This window comes from Cebus imitator, unplaced genomic scaffold, assembly GCF_001604975.1.
Source record: "Cebus imitator isolate Cc_AM_T3 unplaced genomic scaffold, Cebus_imitator-1.0 Scaffold10, whole genome shotgun sequence".
NCBI lineage: Eukaryota > Metazoa > Chordata > Mammalia > Primates > Cebidae > Cebus > Cebus imitator.
Window position 1 is genome coordinate 5,017,033 of NW_016107325.1, and position 10,159 is coordinate 5,027,191.

Sequence of the window (10,159 nt, forward strand, 5' to 3'; positions counted from 1 at the left end):
CCAGGAATTTATCCATTTCTTCCAGGCTTACTGCTTTATGTGCATAGAGTTGTTTGTAGTAATTTCTGATGGTAGTTTGTATTTCTGTGGAATCGGTGGTGATATCCCCTTTATCATTTTTTATTGCATCTATTTGATTCTTCTCTTTTCTTTTTTATTAATCAGGCTCTCTTTTCTTTTTTGTTAATCTTCTCTCTCTTCTTTTATTAATCTGTCTCTTTTGTTGATCTTTTCAAAAAACCAGCTCCTGGATTTATTGATTTTTTTTGAGGGTTTTGTGTGTGTGTGTGTGTGTGTGTGTGTGTGTGTGTCTGTCTCCTTCAGTTGTGCTCTCATCTTAGTTATTTCTTGTCTTCTGCTAGCTTTTGAATTTCTTTTTTTTTTAATCTTCTCCTCTAGCTCTTTCAATTTTGATGATAGGGTGTTGATTTTAGATCTTTCCTTGCTTCTCATATGGGCATTTAATGCTATAAATTTCCCTCTGGACACTGCTTTAAATGTGTCCCAGAGGTTCTGGGATGTTGTGTCTTCATTCTTGTTGGTTTCAAAGAACATCTTTATTTCTGCCTTGATTTCATTGCATCCAGTCGACATTCAGGAGCCAGTTGTTCAGTTTCCACGAAGTTGTGTGGTTCTGAGTTAGTTTCTTAATCCTGAGTTCTAATTTGATTGCACTGTGGTCTGAGAGACTAAGATTTCCATTTTTTGCATTTGCTGAGGAGTGATTTACTTCCAAGTATGTGGTCAGTTTTAGAGTAGGTGCAATGTGGTTGTGAGAAGAATGCATATTCTGTGGATTTGGGGTGAAGAGTTCTGTAGATGTCTATTAGATATGCTTGGTCCAGATCTGAGTTCAAGTCCTGGATATCCTTGTTAATTTTCTGTCTCGATGATCTGGCTAATATTGACAGTGGAGTGTTAAAGTCTCCCACTATTATTGTGTGGGAGTCTAAGTCTCTTTGTAGGTTGTTAAGAACTTGCTTTATTTATCCCGGTGCTCCTGTATTGGGTGCCTATATATTTGGGATCGTTAACTCTTCTTGTTGCATTGATCCATTTACCATTATGTAATGCCTTTCTTTGTCTCTTTTGATCTTTGTTGGTTTAAAGTCCATTTTATCAGAGAGTAGGATTACAACTCCTGCTTTTTTTGGCTCTCCATTTGCTTGGTAAATCTTCCTCCATCCCTTTATTTTGAGCCTGTGTGTATCCTTGCATGTGAGGTGGGTTTCCTGAATATAGCACATCAATGGATCTTGACTTTATATCCAATTTGCCAGTCTGTGTCTTTTGATTGGGGCACTTAGTCCATTTACATTTAAGGTTAATGTTTTTAAGCGTGAATTTGATCCTCCCATTTTGATACTAGCTGGTTGTTTTGCTTGTTAGTTGATGCAGTTTATTCATTGTGTCGATGGTCTTTACCATTTGGTACGTTTTTGGAGTGGCCAGTACTGGTTGTTCCTTTCCTTGTTTAGTGCTTCTTTCAGCAGCTCTTGTAAGGCAGGCCTGGTGGTGAAGAAATCTCTCAGCAGTTGCTTGTCCGTAAAGGATTTTATTTCTCCTTTGCTTATGAAGCTTAGTTTGGCTGGATATGAAATTATAGGTTGAAAGTTCCTTTCTTTAAAAATGTTGAATATTGGCCCCCACTCTCTTCTGGCTTGTAGGGTTTCTACTGAGAGATTCACTGTGAGTCTGATGGGCTTCCCTTTGTGTGTAACCCAACCTTTCTCTCTGGCTGCGTTTAGCATTTTTCCCTTCATTTCAATCCTTGTGAATCTGATGATTATGTGCCTTGGGGTTGCTCTTCTCAAGGACTATCTTTGTGGTGTTCTCTGTATTTCCTGAATTTGAATGTTGGCCTGCCTTGCTAGGTTGAAGAAGTTCTCCTGTATAATATCCTGAAGAGTGTTTTCCAGCTTGGATTCACTCTCCTTGTTACATTCAGATACACCTATCAAATGTAGATTAGGTTTTTTCAAATAATCCCATATTTCTTGGAGGCTTTGTTCATTTCTTTTCACTCTTTTTTCTATAATCTTGCCTCTCATTTTATTTCATTGAGTTGATCTTCAATCTCTGATATCCTTTCTTCTGCTTGGTCAATTTGGGTATTGAAACGTGTATACTTCACAAAGTTCTCGTGCTATGTTCTTCAGTTCCATCAAGTCGTTTATGTTCGTCTCTAAGCTGGTTATTCTAGTTAGCATTTTGTCTAATCTTTTTTCAAGATTCTTAGTTTCTTTGCACTGGGTTAGAACATGTTCTTTTAGCTCAGAGAAGTTTGTTATTACCCACCTTCTGAAGCCTGCTCATATCAATTCATCAGACTCATTCTCCATCCAGCTTTGTTCCCTTGCTGGTGAAGAGTTGTGATCACTTGGAGGAGGAGAGGTGTTCTGAATTTTGGTGTTTTCATCCTTTTTGTGTTGTTTTCTTCCCATCTTCATGGATTTACCTACTTGTGGTCTTTGTAGTTGGTGGCTTTTGGATGGGGTATCTGAGTGGACATCCTTTTTGTTGATGTTGAAGCTATTTCTCTCTGTTTTTTAGTTTTCCTTCTAACAGTCAGGCCTCTCTGCTGCAGGACTGCTGGAGGTCCACTCCAGACCCTGCTTGCCTGGGAATCACCGGCAGGGCTGCAGAACAGTGAGGGTTGCTGCCAGTTTCTTCTTCTGTTGTCTTTGTCCCAGAAGGGTACCCACCAGATGTCAGCCAGAGCTCTCCTTTATGAGGTACCTCTTTGGATATACGGGAGTTGGGGAGCCACTTGAGGAGATAGTCTGTCCCTTATCAGAGCTGAAGTGCTGTTCTGGGAGCTCTGTTGTTCCATTCAGAGCTGCTAGGCAGGTATATTTGTCTGCTGCAGCAGAACTCATAACTGCCTCTTTTCCCAGATGCTCTGTCCTGGGAAGGCGGGGCTTTATTTATAAGTTCCTGACATGCTGTTGACTTTTTTCAGAGAAGCCCTGCCAAGTAAGGAGGTAGCCTAGTCACGGTCTGCCAACAGAGGTGTTGCTGAGCTGCTGCAGGCTCTGCATAGCTGCTGTGTGAACTTCCTTGTGTTTTGTTTGTTTTTTTTCACAGAGGTACAGTTAGAACTTCCTTGGTAATGGCGGTCTGCCTCAGTAATGGCAGAGTGCCTCAGTAATGGTGGAATTCCTCAGTAATGGCAGATTTTTGCAGTAATGGAGGACTTCCTTGGTAATGGCAGACTGCCTTGGTAATGGTGGACTTCCTCAGTAATGGCAGATTGCCTTGGTAATGGCAGACTTCCTCTGTAATGGCAGACTTCCTCAGTAATGGCGGACTGCCTCAGTAGGTAGACTGCCTCAGTAATGGCGGATGCCCTTCCCGCCACAGAGCTGGACCATCGTCCAGCTGTACTTGCTGCAAAACTCTCAATCCAGAGCATTTCTGATTACTGGTCTTTGTGGAGTGGGACCCAGATCACCTGGCTCCCTACTTTAAGCACCCTCTTTTTTAGTTGAATGGGTGGCTCTGTCTCCCAGCCATTCCAGGTGCCAGTTGAAAGAGCTGCCCAGATTTGTGTCAGTTTTTGTGTGAAAATCTGCAGCGCTGGCTGAAACAGCCATGGTGGAAACTCATGGCACATTTCAGCCTGGGAATCTCCTGGTCTGTGGGTGGTAAAAACTGTGAAAGAAGTGTAGTATCTGAACTGGAGTGCTGGAGTGGATGGAAAAGCCCCCAATGGCCTCTGTTGGGTAGGGCAGGGGCGTCCTCCAGGGATTGTACTTCTGGGGTGAGGCAGCGCCCTGCCTAGCCTGTCCTCCTCCTCTTGGGCTACTCCCACTGTGCACACAGTCCCATTGAGATGCAACTGGTACCTCGTTTGGAAATGCGGTGCTCACTCACCCTCTGTGTTGCTTTTGCTGGGAACTGCACTCCAGAGGTGTTCCTATTTGGCCATCTTGGATCCCTTCCCCCAAGCTCTGTTTTTTTTTTTTTTTTTTTTTTTTTTTTTTTTTTTTTTTTTTTTTTTTTTTTTTTTTTTTTTTTTTTTTTTTTTTTTTTTTTTTTTTTTCTCAGAAAGTCTATTGAATTTCTTATACATTCAGCGACATTTTTAAATTTCCATGAACTCTTTGCTATTCTTTAATTGCATATTCTTCTTAGCAATGTGTTCTTGTTTTCTACAGGCAAGTTGTTCCCTAATATTTTTAAAGTTGAAAATTTTATTTGTTCCCTCAATTATCACTGTTTCTCCTGAGGTCATTGTTTTATTTCCTCATTACACTTTTTAGCAGTAGACAAAAAGACAAGCTGTTTAACAGAGGGAGCATGTCTGAGTTTCCTCATAGGTGTCTAGTCTTGTTGAACCAATGAGTTTCTTCTATTCATTGAAAGCCAAGTGTGAACATGGTCACTGAAAAGCTTTACTTAAGAGGGAGTGAGATCTGAAAGCAGGCAGGTAAACAGACTAACTCTGTCCTGTTTCATACCAGTGAGGAAGGCTTTGCTCTGAAGTGCTTCCAGCATATTGGTCAGTTTCTTTAGACATTAGTTCTTTGGTTTTATTGTGGAGGCAAACATTGTGGCCATGTTAGAGAGCATGGGATGGGGTTGGGAAGGGGCCAAGTAGTACGATTCCTATATAAATAATCCCTGATTAAATCATCTTGATTTCCATCCCTTTTCTTAGTCCGGCTTCCTCCAAACTTAGAGCCTCTCTTTTACTTTGTTGCTGAGAAAATGGCTCCTACCCCTCTTGGAGCTTTTTCAGTATCCATTCTACATTCTCTCTTCCAGAGATTTATCAAAAGCCTTGTTTCCCTGATACTTTCTCCTCTCCTTCACAATACTGTTATGCACTTAATTTTTTTCAGCTTAGGTAATAAAAATTTGTTCAGAATTCCTAGGTTAGTGGTTATCTCCTTTCAGAGGGAGGGAACAACACTGTGAAAAAATCACTGAGAAAGGGCACACTGTCCCAACAGCGTGGCCTGTGGCCAACACAGGAAAAAGGAAGTTAATTCCCCAGAAAAAGCGTTGTGCTTTAGTCTTCCTTAATCCAAGAGAAGTTAGGAGGACAGATGCAGGGGACTGTTAAACTTGTCTTTTTTCGTACTTCTTCACTGTTCTCACTTTGAGATGTGTTCAGTCGGCCACACTGAAATGGAAGATTACAACGTGATATTAATGGTTGCTTGGTAGTCTACTATATAAATGGACTGTAACTTGCTTAAATGAGCAGTTAGATTATTTTCATTGTTTGGTTATTCTTGTAAATGTGCAAGGATAAAAAATATGTTTTTATTTATTTATTTTTGAGTCAGGGTCTCACTCTGTTACCCAGTCTCAAGTACAGTGGAACCATCATGGCTCATCATAACCTCAAACTTCTGGGCTTAAGCCATCCTCCCACATAGCTAGGACTACAGATGTATGCCATCACACATAGCTAAGTTTTATTATTATTTTTTTTAAAGGCGGGTTCTCCCTGTATTTCTCAGGCTAGTCTTGAACTCCTGGCCTCAGGTGATCCTCACTCCTTGGCCTCCCAAAGTGTTGGGATTACAAATGTGAGCCAGTAAGCCCAGCCAAATATGTTACCTTAAAGATAGTTAAGTCTTTATGGGCATAGCTGGAATAAGCTGGATGAGCTGACAAAACAGTTAAAATATTTCCCATAAGAAATAAGGGGTTTTTTTTTGTTTGTTTTTTAAAGGAAGTAAATGAGCAAGGGGGAAGAAAAGAAGGGTAAAAGATCAAGGCGAATCAGCAATATAGCAATAAGCTGAAGCCCAGGTAGAAGAGAAAGGCAGAAATAAGGGGAATGTTGTAAGGAGATGGGTGTCTATGATTTGGTGTTAAGTTGTTGACTGTACTCTGTTCCCCTGTAATGTCCTCTGTAGCTTCACACCTGCAGTAGAGTCTGCTATACATAGCCTTTGGGGAGAGAGGGGATTGGGCAGTGCCCAGAAACGAAAAGAGAGAAGATGGGGGAAAAAGACATTGGGGATGATAAATTCAGCAGTAATACATACTTGAACCCAGAAGGTTCTAGCAGAATATAAACAAGGCACACCCTGACCATCTGTATACATATGGTGTTTTATTTTATTTTTTGAGTTTTTTTGAGACAGAGTCTCACTGTGTCGCCCAGGCTGATCTCAAATTCCTGGGCTCAAGCTGCTTCAGTCTCCCAAAGTGCTGGGGTTACAGGCATGAGCCACTGCACACAGCCTGGAACACATTTTGGAACATATTTTACATGAAACTCGAAGGGCTAATTTTCTATATCAAGTCTCTTCCACTCCATCTCGGTCTCTTTTTACCTAGGCTACACAGTGCCAGGTAAAGTCCTCTTCCTTTCAATCAGAAAAAGTTTTCAAAAGGCCTTAGAAGAGTGAGGTTGGATTGCTGAACTTACTCCCATTCCACCGTGTAAGGACTAGGCATGGCCAAGCTGTCTTGAAGGACTAGCTTGCCTTTCTCAAAGTATCCTCTGTATCAGTTAAGAGGACTTACAGTTGTGAAAGAAAGCCTAACTCACACTACTTTATACATAAGAAGGGGAAATGATTGACTGACTTAGTCATGGAGTAGGGTAGGCTTTAAGTTTGGCTTAATCCTGTCTCTCTCTTTTATTGTCATTACTCTTCAAGTGTCCAGAAAAGTCTACAGAAGTTCCTGGCCTCCCATACATACAAAACAGCACTCAGAGCAGGGAGAGAGGATGTCTTCCAGGGGTTTCTTTTAAGAGGACATTTTTCCCAGAAGCTCTCAGTAAATCTTTCCTCACTTCTCACTGATCACCTGTCCATTCTTTAACCAACCTCAGTTCTCAGTGGATCCTGAAGCAACTTAATGAGATGAGGTCACCATGATTAAAAGTGGGAGAGAAGGAAGTTAGATAGCTTCAATGTCCAGTGCATGCTCTTCTTCATAGCAAGGGTCTCCTCCTCCGTCTCTGATCTCCATATGAAAGAATCTCACCATTTAAACACAACTTTCTTCATGTCCTCTCTCTGATTAATTGCCACCTCTCTGCTAGGGGGAGGTGGCAATTAATCTTGGGTTCTCAGTTTCTCATTCCTCTCCAAGCCCATGACTATTTTCTGACCTGTCCCAAATAATCTTTAGCTTCTGCCTCTTCCTAGTTGGTGATTTCTTAACAACCATTTGGATGCTGAAAATCCATTTTCTCAGCACTCTACCAAATATTTTACTCCATGAATACTACTCTTCTACCCTTTGTACAAATCTTGGTGACCCAAGGTGTCTCTGGAATGTTGCCATGACAATCCTATGCCTCCTCCTATACCTGTTCCATGCAATTTATAGTTTACTAGACACTAAAGGATATATACTCATTTCAAATGTCGTTAAGTATTTTCAATTACTTTTAAAAGGGATGGCACCAAATTATACTCTGAGTAAGAAATGACTACCTATGTCCCATCACATGCTTGCCAACAGTGTGTGCCATCTAGCTTTTTGATCATTGCTCATTTTATAGGTTAAAAGCTGGCACTGTTAATCTCAGTAATTTCTTTGTAAACTGGAGTATATTCTCAAGTAATTATTTTTTCTTGAAAAAGAAGGGGCACCTGGGTGTGTTGGCTCATTCCTCTAATCCCAGAGCTTTGAAAGGCCAGGATGGGTGCATCACTTAAGACCAGGAGTTTGAGATCAGCCTGGGAAACATGGCAAAACTCTCATCTGTACAAAAAAAATACAAAACTTAGCCAGGCATGGTGGTGTATACCCATAGTCCCAGGTACTCAGGAAGCAGAGGCTGGAGGATCTCTTCAGAGCCTGGGTGACAGAGTGAGAGACCCTGTGGGGAGGGAGAGAGAGAGAGAGAGAGAATGAGAGACAGAGAGAAAAGGAAGGGAAGAATTCCTGCATGAAATATTTTCTGAGCCCTCATGTGCAACTATCTATTGGCTTATACACACGAATGACATATAAGAGTTCTCGGTTCACAGCACAGTGGTAACCTGGTTGTTGAACAGTCATGCAGCTAGTCTGATTTTCATCTTTGTACATAATTTGATAACTGTTTTGCATTCTTGAAAATTATGAGATGTTTCTTCCCTTTTGTTATATAGATATTTTTCCAGGATTTATTTAGTTATAAGTTTGGTTTTGATTTTGTGTGTGTGTGTGTGTGTGTGTGTGTATGTGAACATATCTGTTTCCCTCAAACATTTTTATGTGGTTTTACAATTGTTAATATTAGTTACAGTTTCTTTTTCAGGAAACCCTGATTTTTTAATTAAAAATTTATTTTTTAATTTTAAGTTCTGGGATACGTGTACAGAACGTGTAGGTTTGTTACTAGCTATATGTATGCCAAGGTGGTTTGCTGCACCTATCAACCCATCATCTAGGTTTTAGGCCTTACATGCATTAACTGTTCTTATTCTCTCCCCACTTGCCCTCCCCGCACAGGCCCTGGTGTATGTGTAAACCCCAATTTTTAAGATTTTTTTTTCTTGGCTCCCTATTTTCTGTGTCTATTTGTCATTTTATATCTCAGCCATTTTTTTCTTCGCTAACTCTCCTAGGTTGACACATATCATTCTTGCCATCTTAAATATCAATAAAACACCAATACATTTTTGTTCTTTATTCACATATTTCATTTCTAAGGCATTTAAAAATTTTGCTCTTCCGAGTCATACACTTAGTAAGTACAAAGATAGGGCTCTTTCAAGGGAATTCCATTGTCCCTAACTGCATGCAATTTGTGGACCATATCAGAAGAATTTGCCAAAGCCCATCTCTGTAACCGTCTCAGTTGCATGCTCATTTCTTATATAAACATACCTGTGTAAGAAGTTAAATGCCAAAATGGGTGACATGTGTTTGACATCATATGCTGTACCAATCATGAACTTTTCGTCATGAAAACTGAGTAATTAAATGTTAGATAACCACATGACTCTTGCAAACAATTATTCTCTGTTTCTTAAATGCTAGTGTCAACATCTATAAATAAAACCTGGGCTTTACAAATCACTAAATAATTGTAGATGAATTGGCTGGAGCAGTTATATGGAAACCACATCCAGGTGAACCTTCATGTATTTTATAATGAGAACAACATAGAAGATGGCCTAGAAGAGTGGTTCTTCATCTTGATTGCACATTAGAAGCATCTGGGGATGCATGGGTGAACCCATGCACATTGAGCTCTCCAGATGTGGTACCCACTTAATGCATACTGACTACTTCAAGTGCTTTGAACCATCTGGAAACATTGGCCCTCCTAATACCTACACTGCATATGCCCCTAGATGCAGCTTTTCTATCTCCAAGAATTCATCTTACAGAAATACTTGCCTATAAGCACTAACATTCATTTTCAAAATATTTATTCATCCAACAAATATTCATGAAGCCCATAATAAGAGCCAGCACTTTTTAAAGCATAGATCAATGAAGGAAGATTACAGGAATGTTACAGTCTTGTAAGAAGGACCAAATAACAAGCCCACAAATAGATAAACTAGAAAGGGAATAGACAGCTATGAATGTTGTGGAAAGAATTCAAGTACAGCGCTCATTGAGGCCCTTTGAAACTATAGGCTTCTTTTTGCCTTGATTTTCCCTATATCCATGCTACTGTGGAAATCTGTGTTGGGGAAGAATCTCTGTAGGTATCTTCACCCAGCAGGGAGTGGAACCATGTTCCGACAAGTAAAGCGCAAATATTTTCTTTTCCAAGATTCTACCAACCTTATCTATGGTTTCTTTCTCTTTTTTTTTTTTTTTAATTGTGGTAAGATATATACCTAACATGAAGTCTACCATTTTAGTCATTTAAAAATGTATAGTTCAGTGGCAAAAGCACCACTATCTGTCTCCAGAACTTTTTCATTATCCCAAATGGAAACTCTGCTCATTAAACAATAACTGACCATTATTCGCTTCTCCCAGCCCCTGATAGCCACAATTCTACTTCCTATCTGTGAATTTTAGTATTCTAACACCTCATATAAGTAAAATCATGCAGTATTTGCCCTTCTGTGACTGGCTTATTTTTCTTAGCATAATGTCCTCAAGGTTCATTCACACTGTAGTTTGTGTCAGGATTTCCTTCTTTTTAAAAACAGAGTAATATTCCATTGTGTGGATATACCACACTTTGTTGTTGTTTTTTTTTTTTTTCCATTTATTTTATTGC